Source organism: Numida meleagris, chromosome 1, assembly GCF_002078875.1.
Source record: "Numida meleagris isolate 19003 breed g44 Domestic line chromosome 1, NumMel1.0, whole genome shotgun sequence".
Classification (NCBI taxonomy): Eukaryota; Metazoa; Chordata; class Aves; order Galliformes; family Numididae; genus Numida; species Numida meleagris.
The window spans coordinates 138,629,779-138,647,831 of NC_034409.1; the positions used below are offsets into that span (position 1 = coordinate 138,629,779).

General features: G+C 37.2%; 1 long non-coding RNA gene across 1 annotated transcript; it reads right to left on the reverse strand.

Annotated features, from left to right (window-relative positions):
* On the reverse strand, positions 1,472-5,495 carry LOC110407675. Its single transcript, XR_002443983.1, has 3 exons — positions 3,210-5,495; positions 2,870-3,046; positions 1,472-2,414 (listed from the first exon to the last, which is right to left on the reverse strand). It is a non-coding gene; the product is annotated as an uncharacterized LOC110407675 (long non-coding RNA).

The window sequence follows — 18,053 nt, forward strand, 5'->3', positions numbered from 1 at the left end:
GTGGAGTGTTGCAAGGAGTGTTTCTCCTATGGGGCTCATCTGAATGCTAAATAGGAGTTAGGTCACGTCTCTCTAGTTTAGTTAGTGTCTGATCTAAAATAGTTTCCAAAACACTAATCTTTTTTTTTTTTTCTTTTATCTTCATCTTACAACGGGAATTTCATGACAGTACTGGCTGAGCAGAGTCTTAGGCATGACTGGTAATTATAGGCATCTTATGAATACAAATAATTTTTTTTTAAAAAAAAGAATGAGGTTTCAAATCAGAGTAAAGGAATATAAATCATAAAGGAAAAGTGCAGACAAAATACCCGAAAAATCTGCTACTTTTGAAGGGAAAAATATATGACTATGTTAAAAAAATCCTCCTAATATAAAACTAAAAAAAAAGTGGTTTTTTTTCATTACAAAGGGAAGAATAGGCCAGGTTTCTGACTCTGATAGATCTATACCACTTTTTCTGTTTGCTGTATTGAATATAAATGTATGTTGTCTCATGTCTTGCTTCTGGTAAGGGTTCAGTCAACTTGTTTTCTCAGTCCAAACATGAATAGGATATTGGAGTTCCTATTACTGCCAAGTGAACTCAAATTTTTCTGACTTATCTACATTGATATCAATCTGAGGAGTGCTATTTTTTTTAATACTTATATGAAAATCAATTAGCTACACTTTTGTGAGCTAGGCCCTGCTTGCTTTACATTTCTGGGTGAATTTATGTAATTATAGCAGGAGCTAAAATGTCACCTTCCATCGTATTCACTTAGTAAGTCAGAGTTGTTTCTGACCCTGAAATAGAGTTGCTCTGATTGCACTTGGTGTGCATTTTCTAATGCGTGACTGAATGCTTGCTTTGTTAATCTTTTCCCTGTTAGCAGCCTGTTTTCTTGTTTAACCCCTTCTCAATGAGACATGTGTCAGGTCCTATCCTGGAGGAAGAAATAAAGTCAACCAGATAGTTATTGCAGTTACAGTTAAGTCACATTTAGGCATTCGGCACCTTGTTGACTCAGTTGCAGTAGTATAGATTTTCCCACACTGTTTACTTGACACTTGTGAGTCCAGCCTGTACCAACTTCTATTGTATTAAGCAAACACTACTCCTGTGCTGAAATTCCATTCATTGTTAACACTAAAGCAACAGGATTTTCTCCAGTTCACAGACAGCAGAACCTATTGTTATAAGAAAACTCTCTCAAGATGGAATCTGAAAAGAATCATATGACCCAGAAAAGGATTAGCCTTCAGGAAGTCTTTGGGCTTTACCATTTTGTGAAGGCATCTCCAGGGAGAAGAGAAAATAATAAAGTAAAACATATTTCTGGACTGAAGCCTATTCCAAAATAGATTATAGGCACTTTCAATTGTGTAAAAAAAGAACATGTAATGGTTACTAAATGAGACTATGACATAGGCTAGGGAGATTGTGGTGATTTAATACACGTGAGGTCAATAAACTTTAATAAAAGAACATTTTTACTAAAGGGAGGAAACAAAATCATCTTTGTGAAAGTAGCAGCAGTTTTTAAAATTCAAGGCAATTACATCACATACTGTTATACACGCAACCCCTACTGCTTGAATAGTTGTCAACGATTCCTTGTTAGAAGAGATTTCAGCTGTTTTAAGTTAATTTCCATTTTTCTTCAGCACATAAAATAGATGTGCTGTCATTCAATTTTTTGGAGTTATGCTTTTCAATTTCAGAGTCTGCTCCAAGCGTTTAGATATGGGCAGACAGTCTGCTAATAAGACAAAGCTGAATTTTTCTCTTTTTACCATAAGGAGACGTGACTGCTTGTTTGTCATTGATAGAGATCAATACTGTAGGTTAAACTGCTTTATTAACTAATTTATTTTAAATATAAATTATATACATAAATAAAACTTTATCAGCAATTGTGGAGAAATAAGGACATAGCTATCTTTATATACAACAAAACGCAGGCACCTCTTTCTTGAGCAGAGAGAAGAATTCACATCCATCTGCAACAAAGAGCATCTCTTGTATTTCCAGTATAATTAACTCTCCATAAACATCAACACTTTTTGGAAACAGCTACTGGTATAAAAGCTTTGAATGCTGTATGAAGCTTGACAGTAGAAAGTGTGGCAGCCAATTACTTTCATATGCTAGAGTTACAGGATGGAACACATCGCCCAAGGTGAGGCCTGGAGGCCTGCCTCCAGCATCCCCAGTAACCCAATAGGGAGTGCAAATGTGCACTGGGAAGAGGAAGCACCAGATGCGTGTAGTAAAAGTCTTCTAATCTGAAGCTTCAGCATGGCTTGTCCTTCTCCCTCAGCATCTGCAGTCAGTTCTTTGCCTGGCTTTGCCCCACCCTCCCTTGCCACACTGCCCTCCCTGAGCAAGTGGCACAGCAGCAGGGCCTCAGGTGCTCTTCTCCTGAGCTCTGGAAGAAAGAACCACAAGAGACTCTTCAGCATCAGCAGATTGGATGTTATTGTCGCAGTGATGCTATCAAAATCTTCACACAAATTAAGCCAAGCTAAATAGGAGCACGAGGAGACAAGGAATGCAGCCCTCTCCCCACTGCAGATTGGTGCACACTTCCATCTACATGGCATTTCCTAAAGAATTTTGCCATACCAAAAGCCCTTCCTTTAGGAGTTGCAAGCTAAGCAATAGGCAAACAACAAAGTCTTATTATGGCTCTCCTTCACGGTTCTGCTAAGTTAATGCAAACAAAGATAAAATTAACTTCAGGGTGGAGACAAAGGTCAAACTGCACTCTCTTCCACTCAGACACATTCCTAGTTTTCATGTCAACCTCCACTACTGTGCATACGCAGTAAGATCTTACAGTGAGAAAAATGCTCTGATTCCCCCCCCCCCCTAAGAATCTACCTAGAGAATCTATTTATACAAGGCCACATATAAAGTTTCTGCATATGTAAATGTGCTTCCACTCGTCCCACAGGTGATGCCCTAGCATGCCCACAGCTTCTGGTTACCCCTTCCGGTGTGTCAGGTGGTACCTTCTGGCTCCATCTGGCCCAGATGTGCAGGCTGCCTTTCTTTCCACTATGTAAGGAAGTGGAGACAAAACAGTTTTGGTTGGTACTTAATCTTCTAGATATAAAATATACTTATGTTTTTATTCTATGAAAACTTATCTGAAGCCTAAAGCCTCTCTTAGGGCAACTGTGTTCATTTTCAACCTTATAAATTATTTTATATTACTCACCAAAAGGTAGGAATCCAATTTTCTTATATCACTGTTTTGAAGGTATTCAAAATGGCTCGCATTGTAAATCTTCTTGAAGGATACATGCCTGGGGTGTGGTGAGAATATACAGGAGCCAGCAGGGTGAAAGGAAATGTAGCTAAAATAAGCACATGTGTGGACAGATTGGCACGAGAGGAAGAAATAATATCAATCTGCAAAACAGGTTATAAAAGTCCCAGGAAGAACAAAGTGAAAATAAAAAGTGATAGTCAAAATATAAAGAATGAGATAATTTACTCAGTAGGCTAACAGGGATTCAAGGTTTCTGTTTCATTTGGAAAGGATCTTGATCTTTCAACAGTACCTCAAGTTTGTTAATATAAGAAAAAGATATTTCCAGGCTACAGTACTCAGTTGTGAATGGCTAGTTTTTCGCTAACTAAGAATAACCAAATATTTCTGAAATTAATGAAATGCTTTAACTTCTCTAGTCTTTAGTTTGGGATCTTGAAGTGACTGAACCGTTGAACTCAGCTGTAAAAGTCACGTGACTTATTTTAGTGTCCCAGTGTGAAACACAGGTACCTTGTCCATATGGTAGAGGAGCTAGATCTAATCAAGGTTTGCTACTCTCTGTAGAAGTAAACTTTCCTCAGTCTGTGGAAGGAAGCTTACATGCCAAATTTAATGCCCCTAAAGGACTGGTCAAGTTTAAACAAAGAATTTGAGAATACCTATGATTCTCCGATAAGAATACAGAATCTAAATGTACGCAATCAAAGTAAACCTCATGGACAAAAACTCTCATTTTTCACCCCTTTCAACACACTACCGAATAAAGAAAGAAACCTCCACAAAAACATTGGGATTTATGAAAAAATCATGAATCTCTCAATTCTTACATGAAGTTACATTAAATGAAGGTTACATTCATAACTATTCTTACTCTAATGTTTGGTTTTGCTGGCTGAAGGAAATGAAGGTCTTTTCAAAATCGGTGTATAATATAGTTCAAAATAGAGTAGACTTATCTATGACAAATGGAAATACATTTGAGAAACTCTCGGGATCACCAAAAGAACGCAATGACTGCATCCATTTCTACCTGATTTTATTGTTCAGGTTTTACGGTGTGGCTATGCAAGACAATAATCTAAAATTAACTGCCTCAATGACTGGTATGATAAATGAAGCCACCGATACCTTTACCCTACCCACCCAAACACATCCAAGAAATTTGAACATTGCAGAATATTGCTAGAGTCGTGCCTGCACAACCTTCTGTTTAAATCACAGAGGAAGTGGATCTTATAGCCGAGGTAGTATTTAGCAAGCTCACATATGTTATTAGTGCTTTGCTCAGCCTCAGCTTAATAAGTACTCACCTTAGGATTGCTGGCATTTTACCCTCAAATTATCTCATCTAATAGTGAATATAAAGAGAAATAGCTCTTTTGCATGGCACTACTAACCATGTTGCTGCACTTCCTCTCATTTAACTAATATTTCAGTGAATAAAACTATAAAACTGACCTAAATTTGGATGATTTTTCTCCCTTCAGGCAGGAAAAAATACATGAGTGGAGCTAAATGAAATGATTAGAAATACAATACATGCAATAACACACATGGGAAATATGGTGAATACGTTCTGTACCTAGATTTGTAATTTTATTTTTTGAAGTTGAACAGACTGGAAGGAGGCTGGGCAGAGATAGACTGGCTGTTTTTCCATTCTCCCATTTTACATTTCTTGATTTTTCTTATTTTGTTTTTTTCTGAATGGCTTCCTTTCCCTTCCCTTTTTTTTTCAGTCTCTGCCTGTGAAACCTGAGTTCTTCACTTTCCCAACCATCCCTGTCCTTCAATGCAATCATCAACACTGTACTATCTCTGTAGCATATGGTCAGAGACAGATACATATGGTGATAAGCATCACTCCCAAGGAAACAGTCATGTATTAAAGGGAGTAAAGAATAATTCATTGCTAAGCTTCCATCTAAGCCAAATTGCTTCAAAACCCAGTAGAAAATTACATAATAATCTAATCTGTTGGGGTGTATTATGAAAATAAGGCTGAATTGCAGACAAGAAATAGACTGCACCTAAGATGTGCAATAGCACTCCCTTTGAGAGGACAAGTGGATAAGTTTTGCCTCTTGGACAAAGAAAAAAGAAGAAAGATCAAACTCACATGAGATAAATCCTAAATGCAGAGGATTGCTACACCAGGTAGAAGAACAACAATAAATAATCTTAAGAAATATTTCCTTTTTCAAGTACAAACAACAGACTGAAATCCACAAGTATGCCACTTTACTTTAGATTTCCCCAGAACTGAACAAACATGCTTTAGGATTTTTTTTCATTTTTGGAGGAGAGGGTGTGAGGGGAGAGGGGGAGGGGACTAAGGAAGGGAGAGGAATGGGAAGAAAACAGCATTTAATTCAAAAATCGATGCTGATGTAAAATTGTTTAGTTTGGTAGCAACAGCATGTTATTGCTACATTGTCCCACACATTTGACATCTTCATGACTAAATTCCTCTTCCACCTCAATTTAGCTCTGGACTATGAAACAAAAGAGCCAAGAAGTACATACACCAAAAAAACTCCTCCTTAGAATGGCAAAGGCACAGCATATTCGATAAGTACATGAATACACATTCTAGTCATATTAGGATTTATAAAAATTCAGCAACACAAAGTCATAGCCTCAGTAATGATACGATATAAAATTGGTGTGCAATATCCTGCAATTAAAGCAATTTTTGTCTCAGAAAAGGTTGAAAAATCAAAGCTCAGGATTTTGCTTATCAGACAACATTTATTAGTTCATAGTACTATTTACAATTGTACACTTCTACTAATGTATAGAATGTGTTAATATATGATTTATATAAATACATATATTTCCTAATTTATTCTCTGGACCTACCTGGTTGCAGATACCCAGACTGTACATCAGTGAATACCTCTGAAAATCTCATATGCATGTGACTGATTTCACTGCAGTATGTGCTAACAGAATGATGTTGCAATGTTCATATGATTTTACACTTCTGTACTGATTTACAGACAAGGAAAATGTTGCTGAATATTTTTCACAATCTAGAGTAACCCCTCCATGTGAATAATCCCTACTATCCAAAATAGCAGGTATTTTTCTTATCTATTGTGAGATATTTCTTTTAATGTAGATGAGCTTTAAAATTTTCAAAATAACTGTTTCAAGATTGTCACAGACAAAAAGTCTTTCTGTAAAACTAAAATAATACAAATTTGCTCTCTCATTGACCATGGCATTCCTCTTCTGTTACCAGTTGGATGTGAGACGTCAAAGCTTTTTGTGTCTTTAATGTCCATCACTAGATTGAATAAGACACCTTTCATGTTTGTATAGGGTATGCTATTTATGTTTAGAATTAAACTATGAAGCAACCGCTACTGTAAAGATGAGTAGTGAATGTTACAAATAAATGTCCTCTGCCAGAATATAGTGCATCCAGCAGAACAACTCCTTAAATAATGTCGATTGAACTACTAAATGAGGAGATCTAATAAAAATATGCTCTGGGGTGTAAATATCTACACTTCCTTCTGAAGTACGCTATTTTTCATCTGATTATGAATATAGTTAATTATTATGTATAGAAAATGATGATATAAAGACAACAGTAGGTTTCTTTCTGAAGTTCCTTTTCTGGGGGAAAGGTAAGGAGGAGGGTGGAAGGCAAGATGAATGACAGATAAGGCCAAGTATATTGTTTATGTTAGGTTTTCACATGTAATTAATAAGGAAATTCACAAAATGCTGAAGAAAATTGTACAGTGCTAGAAATACAAATGGGAAAAAAAAGCAAATAGATTGGGAGCAAATGTCCCCATTATAGACAAGCTCTGAACTGCTTAGAGGAACATCAGCTGGAAACTGTATTTTGAAATGTCATTAAAAGAAGCATCTTCAGATAGAAGAATAATCCTCATTGGGAAGCCCCATTGATAAAAGCAATTTGTTCCATATTTTAATAAGATTAACAAGAAAAGTGATTGGCACCTCAATATGACTTTTTACTATGTAACTTTTATAGCTGTTTTTCACACTTTTTCAAAAGATCTTCAAAGGCCTCCACAAGGTATGCATTTAACATACAATTTCATTCAATATTTGTTAAAGTCTTTTCTCCTTAAACATGTAACTTCAGAGGGAATTAAGTACTGTAGGTGGCTCAGAGGAAATAGTCAGAAGCATTGTCAGAGAACTTTAGAATAATTTGAGTTGGAAGGGACCATTAAAGGTCATCTAGTTCAACTTCTCTGCAATGAGCACAGACCCTGGTCAGGCTGCCCAGGGCCAGATCCAGCCTGGTCTTGAATGTCTCCAGGGACATCTCTGGGCAACCTGTTCAGGTGCTTCACCACTCTTACTGTGAAAAAAACTTTTCCTCTATGTCCAATCTAAATCTCCACTCTTTTCATTTGAAACAATTTCCCCTTGTTCTGTCACAATAGACCCTGTTAAGAGTCTTCCCATTCTTTCTTATTGTCCCCCTTTAGATTTTGAAAGGCTGCTCTCAGATCAGCTCAGAGCCTTCTCTTCCCCAGGCTGAACAGCCCCAGCTCTCTCAGCCTGTCCTTGTAGAGGAGATGTTCCACTCCATGGATCACTTTTCTGACCCTCCTCTGGATGCATTCCAGCAGGTCCAAGTCAGTTCTGCACTGAGGACTCCACATCTGGACACAGTACTCCAGGTGAGACCTCACCAGCACAGTGCAGAGGGGCAGGATCACCTCCCTCCACCTGCTGGCCACGCTTCTTTTGATGCAGCCCAGAGTATAGTTGGCTTTTTGGGCTGCAAGGGCACATTGCTGGTTCACGTTCAGATTGCCATCCACCACTACCCCCAAGTTCTTTTTGGCAGGGCCGTACTCTATCCTTACACACCCGTAAGTGTACCCCCACTGTTAGTGGGGGTTGCCATGACCCAAGAGCAAGACATTGTACTTGGATTTATTGACGCTCATGAGGTTCACCTGGGCTCACTTCCCAAGTCTGTCTAGGTCTCTCTGAATGGCATCCCATCCCTCAGGCATACTGACCACACCACACAGCTTGATGTCATACACAGATTTGCTGAGGGTACACCCTATCCCACTGTCGATGTAACTGATAAAGATGTTAAAGAGCACTAGTCACAGTACTGATCCCTGAGGCATGCCCCTTGTCACTGACCTCCATCTGGATGCTGAGCTATTGACCACCAAGGTCTGGGTATGATCTTGCAGCCAGTTCCTCATTCAAGCAGTCCATTCATCAAATCCATATCTTTCCAATTTGGAGAAAAAGATGTTATGGAAGACCTTGTCAAAGGCCTTACTGAAGTCCAGATAGATGACATCACTAGCTCTTCCCTTGCCTACTGACACAGTTACACCATCATAATTAGCCACAAGATTGGTCTGGCAGGACCTGCCCCTAGTGAAGCCATACTGGTTATTCCATATCACCTCTCTCTCTTCCATGTGCTTTAGCATAGCTTCCAGGAGGATCCACTCCATGACCTTCCCCAGCACAGAAGTGAGGCTGACGGGTCCATAGTTCTCTCAGACATCCTTTCTACCCTTCTTAAAAATGGGTGCAATTTTGCCTTTTTTTCCAGTCACCTGACTGCCATGACTTTTCAAATATCATTGAGAGTGGCTTGGCGTCTACGTCAGCTAATTCCCTCAGGATTATGGAATCCATCTCACTGGGACCCATAGGCTTACAAGTCTTATTCACTCTGGGATACAAGCATACATATCTTCAACTTTTTCATAACTTTTCTTCTGTATATATATGGGACTTCCATTTTGAGGTAGACTGGCTTAGTGATAGGAAACTTCAATTCCAAAACAAATACTTTAGCTCCAGGTGATATTTTTGATTGTTGTTCCAAACACATGTCTCAGAATACTGAAATTCAGAAAGATGTGGACATTTGTTGGTGTTAGTAACAAGCTTAGGAATAAAGATGTCTCTCAAAAACACATCATTTTGAAAGTTTGTGCACCACACTTACCATTCTGACTGAAAGACTGTTACAGTAAAAGAGATGCATTCTGGTCTCCAGTCCAACAAAATGCTTAATCATAACAATATAATTTCACTTGCAAACAGAGTACCTATGCTGCAGGTCCAGCAAAACTTGTTGCTGTGGAACTTTAAGATCTTGAAAAGCCATATTGTGTTCAAACAATGTAACTTTTATATGCATCAGTTTAAGCACAAATCAACATTTATCAGGTCAAGAGTGCTAAATGCATTAGAAAATCAATTAAATAACTGAGTAGTAAAATTATCATAGTTAATTTTACAGTTGCACATAGTCATTTTACAAAGAGCAATCAATAACAGGAGCAAGGGACTGTGGAAAAGTCCTATCACAAAGTAGCTTCAATCAATACCTGTACTTCTTTAGGTAAGCAATCCAGTTTCAGTAGATTATAATATATATTTAATGATGTGCTTTCTGAATAAGAAAATAAGAGAAGCCAGGCTGGATCAAATCAATGGCTTAATTTAACACAGGTGCTCCATCTCCACTAATGGCTTCTAGTAGATAGTACTGCATTTAGGATGACAGAATACTGACCCTGACATTCCATCCCAAATTCTAGTAATCTGAGGGTTCAGAATTTCCTCAGGCAGAGTTTTTGTATGTTTTGGTTTAGTAGTACTTTTTTTCTATAATTTTATTTTTATGATTTTTTATGCATTCTCTTTTGACATGTGCACTGATATTGGCATCAGCACAGTTCAAGAAAACCCTATCAACAAGCTGAATATCATGGCCCTTGAAGAAAAGTGAAGTATAGTAGTACTGCTTCAGCATGGAGATCCAAGCTACTTTGTAATGAAATTCCTTTGAGGCAGCTTCATAAATTTGCATGGTTATTTAATTCCTTTGTAACTAACATGAAAGAGACAGAAAGGCTGGTTGCCAAACAAAAAGGCAAGGAAGGAGAGGATTTTCTCACATTTTGTTAGGAGAGCGTCACACCTGAAAGGATTACATGTGGCATCCAAATCCATTTACCCATCCATTTTCTCAGCATCCCTATAATGATTTCTTTCACCTTGCCATTTGCAGTCCAAGCCATCATCATGTCACACCTTCATGTCTACAGGACCATGACCTCCATAGGGTAAGTATTTCTCCACTCAGTCCAAGCAAACAGAGATCAGCTTCTCAGCTGGACAACACATACACCACCTTGAATGTGTGACATAGTTTTATCCTTTTCACTATGCCAGACTGACACTGTTTCGCTGCACTATCAAAAGCTCATCCAATTTTACCGCTTCATACTTATCTACTTTCGCCTTATTCTTCTCCATTACTCTGCCAGTGATAACAACTTCATTTGTCACTATCCTGCTTTCTGAATGTGACCAGTCTACCTTCATTGTTCTTTAGAAAAGTGACCTCTCCAGAGGACAGATAGAAATATCCTTCACGGCTAAACTTCCCCATATTTGAACTTACTGAAGGCCCAAAATTCTTCTGATGTCCCTGAACAGAATTAGCTGAGAGTGTGCACTAAGCTGGAGGAAGAACCAATATTGTATTTACAATTCTGGTAGAAAATATGTGTTTTATACCACTTTTAACCAACCTTCTATACATGAGTTGTCTTTTCAATTATGTACATCATCTACTTTCAGAATTTTTTTAAGTGGTATAGAAATAATAGGAATGAACAAATAACAGTGTTTAGATCTTGAAATGATAAGAAACAGAGTCATTGCAATCTTGCTTTTTGAGCTTCAGAAGAATTTTCCTGAACTAAATTTCTAGAGATACACTTCTGAAGTCTATTAACATGCTCAAACTAAGAGCTTTTGGTGGTTTAAAAAATTGACAAAATATTTTTAGCAGAAAATACAGTTTTGAAAATTAAAAAAAAAAGGCAATTACAGTTCATCACACTCCCAAACAGTTTTTTTTTAGTTCTAAAAACTAAACTCTGAAAGGAAGTAAGATAGTTCTGAAGTTTTCTTTTTTCTTTTTTTTTTTTAAGGAAAATATGAAGGCTTTTTAATGAAAAAGAAGATTCTAATCAAAATTAATTTATTTTGAAATTATCAGAAGAAATAAGTCACTATTAAATTTATGGGAGAAAGTCAGAAAGACTGTGGAAATGCTGTCTACCTGTGCCGTGCATATAACACTGCCATCCAAAGGCTGCAGGAAACATTTACAGTGTTAATACCAGTCATTTTAGAAAATTCTAATGTATACCTTTTAAAAGCTATGTCTCATCTCTCAATACCATGTCTGCTTGCCTTGGAGGTGAAAGGCCAGGGGATAATCTGCTGTACTGTGCCCTGGTTTGAGTTTCTGAAAACATCTTGAAGTCTTGACAGGATTATCTCTGTTTAGCCCTAACCCTACCCCATGGAGGACACTGCTTTGTAGAGACCTTAGCAAAACTCATGTGATGAGGCCAATGGAGCTTCCTTGGATCTTAGCTGCTTGCTGAACATATGCTGTGCTTGCTATTAAGTCATATTATGTTATAACATACTTGTAGCAATATTGAAGCACGTTCTATACTATTTTCATATAAATATGAACATTTTTTAAATGACCAAAAACCTTAAAAACTGAACAAATGGAGCTGTATTATCCAAATCACAAATGTGCCCCATGTTATATTATTTCCAAGTCTGTGATTTCTGATAAGTAGGTAGTTAGGTAGGTACATAAGTAATGTCATTCCCTTCCTTACTCCAGCATCCAATTCTATAACTGCTTTCATGACAGCTCCTGTCTTGTTCCTCCTGTCCCTTATATATCAGAGATTATTGCTGACACAGCAATTTTTAAAAAGCGCTTTCTAAAAGCTTTAAAGAACTTCACAGTAGACATGATTTCACTGCAAAATACAACATAGTAGCAAGTCTGTCATAAGAAATATGCATCTTGTACATACATGTTTTCAATTTGCTTGCAGTACAACAATAAGGGACAACGGATTTAGCACTGGCAAATTTGTCCTAGCAATACTGCTGGTAACTGTCTTCTGTTTCAGTTTAGCAAATTCTATTGACAAGTTTTTCTATTTGGATGAGCTGTTTGCATTAAAAGGGAAAACAACTGTCGAAGAAGAAGTCTTAACACAAACCTCGAACTACAAAAAAGCTTATCATGGATTAAACTTTGTATCACTTTGTCTGATGTAAAGAGGAGATAATAGGAGACATGGGGATATATGCAATGAAGAGAAACAATACAGTGTTTCTTAGGGGTTAATCCAGGTCTGCAGCTGAATACAACAGAGTTAATCTGACGAGAAGAGGCTTTAGGCTAAATTCTAGGGGAAAACTTGTCACTTTATGATCCAGTTGTACTAAATAAAAGGCTCTGTTTACAAAGATTTTAGATCTGGGATCCATTGGGGCAGAAGTTACCTCCATGATTTCTTCCTTGTTCAACACACCAGGGGTCTTGCAGCCTGATAAACGATTTTCCAAAGATCTTCATTGTTACTTTCCTTTTCTCTTTCTGTAAAAGCACAAGTGTTACAAAAAAACATACTTAAGAAAGCACACAACTTTGACCTAAGGGCAAGAAGTCTCTGATGGTAAGGGCTTTGCAGTTCACTTGTCAATTTTTCCACTAAACAGTTATAATTGTGTTTATTTCTGTAACTGAAGACAAAGTAAAATGATAACTTTTCATAATTTGAAAGTTAGGCTTTTAGAAGATCCAGATTTTATTGATTGCTCCAAATGACAATGTAGTAAATAAATATATTAAGTTACAGCATATATTAGCTACAGTGGGGAGGAATTCTAAAATTAAAAAATTGAAAAATTGTAAAATTAAAAAATCATAATTAAAATTTCTCCACAGTCATATAATTAGAGAGTTTCCTATAGTACTTTTAACTCACTTGTCTATAAAGTATCATCAGAATGAACATGTAAACTCACAAATAGAGAACAAGAAGAAATTAGGAAATAGAGTCACACTGTATTTTTTATCACCTTGAGAATTAAATTGTAATTTATTGCAATTTTTCAATATAATTTTACACAGACCAAAATACAAAACTACATTTGTGGCACTTTTATTGACAAAAAATTTAAAGAGATATTAGTCTGAAACTTAATAGATTTTTGCATGCAGCATATTCTTTTTCTTTTCTAATAAAATATTCATGTATTAATTTTCAAATGTACTTTTTTATCCTGTACATAACTAAATGATATTAGAGAACTGACATTTCACTGACTCATACAAAATGAGTTGTGGATACTGAAATCTCTGATTTTTTGAGACATCTTGAAAACAGTATAGCAATTCAAAGGAGTAAATGGTAGATTTATTACACTTGAACTAAACATATATATTTAAGTAACAAATTCTTTCCAAGTTAGGCAGTAATTGTCACATATATAAACACATATATTTTGGCATCTCTTGAATACATAAGTGCTGAAGTAAACTTGGTAATTATAAGGCATGATTTTATCTTCAGCAACACAAAAACAACTTTTTTAAGGAGCTGGAATTCTGAAGAGAATGTTTTATAATTTTTAGGACAACATCAGCATTCTTTGAAATTTAAGGAAAGAAATAACAATCTTGATCTCACTTCTCTGTCTGTGCTTGGGACATTTCCTCTTGTTAGAAACTGGAAACATTCTTTTCTTAACTAAGAGAAGTAGTTTGTATCACTCTACATGGAAAAAGGCACTAACTGGCAGGAGTATTCTTAATAAAGCAGGAATGAAAGAGATCTTCTTGTGACACTCCTATACCAATGCTATAGGCAATCTTCACCTCCTCAGCTCATAATTCCTCTCCTTTGAGACCAGGACAAATAGTCATGGATGTGGACTACAGCTTTAGTATGGTGTTTCTCACAGTTGATGGAAATTCCTTTTCTAGAACAGATGAATAAATTGTCTAAACTGTGCTTTCAGCCCATCAGTAAATGAGATACCAGGCATCAACATTAACATTGATACAATCTCTAAACACAAAGGTAGTTAACTGAACTATGTTGAGCACTTTAAATAACTCACTAGAGTAAAAAGATATGGTTTAAGGCAGATAACAAAGAAACAAATTGCTGATATATCTTGGGTATCCAGTTCCAGTAGCAAGTTCATAGTTCAAGAGCTCTGTGGAATGGGAATGGGGGAAGCAAGGCTATTACTAGCCTGTTGAGAAGATCAAATTGCAAAATATGTATGTATATATATTTATGTATATATATGTAAACATCTCTGCTTTTTAACTCATTTATCTTCCCAACTTTTCATAAAGGGCAACGTGTCACTGTAACTGAAACTGCTGCAGATCTTTTGTTTTGTATGTGACTCAAGAAAATATACATACAAAATTATCTATGAATCAAGGGTTGAGCAATTGATTCAGTGTTGGTCATGTCCTTCATTTAGTTCTGTGCTCAGATAGCTAATTCTGACCTTTTCTTTGGTGCTTACTTATCCTCATTTACTTTATAGACACCCATGTAATCAACTCAACCAGATAAGTGAGGTCTGATAATTCCACTAGGCAGTTAAAGGAGGTTAAAGTTTGTTCTGCCATTAGAGCAACATCTAAATCATTTTGGAAATCTTTATCTGTTCCTCAACTGTAAGACAAAGAGAACATTAAGAAAAATGTCTGGGGGTAAGGATATAAAAAACATTGATACGTTCAGAGGCCACAGTATTGAAGGCTGCAGCATTATCAAAGACTTGCTGCTATTATGTGACCTTAATACTTCAGCATGTCTGTTTACTTCTAGCTCCAGTGTCCATATAGTAGTGAAAGCAACTGAAAGACAAATACACAAAAACAAAAGGAGGACATAGAAACACAGACCTGTTGGAGCACATCCAGAGAAGGACCAAAAACATGATCCAAGGGATGGATTGGGCCCCTTCCAACTCTAAGGATTCTATGATTCTGTGAAAAAAAAGCAACCAAACAAACAAAACTACATGTATGAAGTACTGCTATTTGTTCATGTGCCAGATCCATGAAAGGTTTTTTCTGTAGCAACGACAGGTAAAATGCAGTTTGTTGGAAAGTCAGTTTTCTCATTTTGTCTCTAGTTTCAATATATTCCTCTCCAAACATTTTTCATGTCTTTGCCATCTAAACAGCAACTCTTATAACCACTATTTCTGGACTCTGGGTTTGGGCATGGTATGGCTAGAGGTGTGATGGACTGTCTTCCAGCACAGAATCAGTAATTTATATTGAGATGGATTTGGAGAATGAAGTGAAAGAGGATGAGGTGGCAGAAGGGACAGAAAAGATGCATGTGGTAGCGTCAGGTCTATGGTACATGCTAACAGTGCTGTTAAGGAACTTACGAACCTGCACCAAGATCAAGTGAGTGAACACACCGTGCCATTTTCACGCAGTTGGCACAATGGGTCACTAGCTCAGATAAGGAAAAGGAAAAGAAGACTGCATGTGAGCTGAATGTGAGACAACAGGAAACATTCAAAAGCTCCAGAATGTGTACGTGTATTGAAGATGTTCTGATTTGTCAGTAAAAGACATATTTTGTGGCTCTGGAGAACTTAAAGACAAAGATTATCTACCTTGTCTCATACAGATACCAACACTAAGATTGCTTCTAGAATATTCCTGCTGGTGCCCAAGAAGGACACTATGCTGGGACAGCAATGCACATAGTAGTAATGGAGGCCATTGAGTCCCTGCTAGTCATCTGGGGACAGGAAAGCATCTAGGATTGAGAACACATGTGCTGATCAGAAGGAACACCACTTGCAACAGCCTTTGATCCCAGCAGATAGGTGATAAATAGAAAGGCCATCCAACTATTTGATGTCTCAAGCAGTTTTACTCCAGCTGTTTGAAAGCATACCTAGGGAAATCATCAAGAAATGAATGAGATAGTTTCTAAAGTGATGGCAATTTTTTATGGTGACACAGCCAGTGACAGATATAAAGAAGCTATAATTTCATAGAAGAATTCACAGAGCTTAATAGAATACCTTAGAGGCCTGAGATCATTTCACCTGAAGACAATGTTGTCCTGCCATGTCCACACAAGGCAGAGGCAGAACTTGAACATCAGTTCTCTTTATGTTCCTTTCCAAAATGAGTTTCTCCTACAGAGGAGTCATAGCATCAAAATGCTTATATCAAAATGCTAATACACAGGCAGTGTGGACAGTCAAAGGATCTGAGTGTGAATTTGAGTATGAGCTACCATAAACTCATATCTCCATGAATCCTAATTGCCTACATTATCAATAGGGGACTAAACAGTTGCCATACTGTCTGTATAACTCCTTTGTCACCAAATAGCATCTTCTCCAGGAAGGTCAGTAATGTATGACCCCCTAGAAAGGAAGCTGACCAAGCATACGATGATATTCAAAGGGGAAAATAGCACCTTTAAATACGTGCCTCGGTATTTCATGTAGGGTCTTTGACTTGACTTCTATGTTCTTTACATTTTGGTAAAGATATTTACAGATGTGAATAAAAATGTAGGTGGATAGCAAACTGAGCAAAAACAGTAAAGTTTTGTGTTCGCTTCACTGACATGTAAACAATATTGTGTAATTTCAAGCAGAGCAGAATCATGTCCCTAGAGGTGTGAAAGATCCCAGGAATGGTTCTGAACATATTAACAGTAAGAAATATATTTTGCTTATGGCTCTTGGGATGTCATTGATAGGGAATGAAAGAAAGAAAAAAAAAAAGAATGCTTTTCTACCTTCTGGCATATAGAGAGCTGTTTATCTGTCACATTCTAACAGCCTCCACTGTCTCAAAAAAAGACTTAGTCATAAAGGGTTTCTCTGGCTGAGATGTAAGACCGTTACACAAAAGATACAAAAGGCTTGATTCTCTTTTCCCTGCTAACTCTACTGAATAGCAGAGAAATTACCCGCAATTTGCATCAGCATACACTAAGGTAGAATCAGCCTAGCTGAATCCAACTAGAATTCAATCAGCAGGAAAAAAAAAAACAAACACCACATACAGAGAGAAAACACAAGTGTGCAGGTATCCAAAGTGTTGGATTCTCAAAAAAACCCATAAAATTTCCATTTACAAGCTTTCTGGTTTTTTTTTTTTTTTTTTTTTTTTTAAGAAATGGATGACTGAGCAAACCGAAAGCCCTGATGGGCAGATAGGAGTTGAAATGGAAAAGGACAGTAATGTTAAGATGAGTTAAAAGCTCTTTTTGACCCTATCCTTAACACCATCTCCCCAAATGCTTCCCCTGTGAACTTTTTGTGTTGCATTCAGTTTACTGAAATAGGGGATAGAGAGGCCAAGCCAAGGATCTATCCCGCTTCACTGAGTAAAGCTAGCCTACCAGGGAAGGTGATGGGTTAGAAGTTAATACAAATGACAGTTCTAAGGCAAAGTTAGACAGCGCTTTCCTGTAGAGCCCAGTGCCAAGAAGGGGACCCCCTGCGGATCCCACTTCTTTACATTTCCTTTTGCTCTCCTTCCCCTTATCTGTGGGCCCTGCCATGCCAGGCGGGGGGATCCTTATTAAAATACAATGTGCTGTCACTAATAGAAGTGAGCAAAGCCTCATTAGCACAAGGGTTAGAAGAGGACTAGCTCTAATTACAGCTCACTTAGAAGAGACAATCAAATGAATAGATAAACCCTTCAAGAGAGAAGTCAATTTTTTTCTTGCATTTCGCCGAGAGTGGTTTTCTTTTATACACTCTTTCAAAAGGAATCGAATTTATCTCAGTTCTATTGACAGTTTTTTTACTACAGAAATTCTTTCATCAGGTAGTTTCTGCCAGAGAACACTTAAGTTGGCTGGGTGGGTGGCTAAGGGGCTG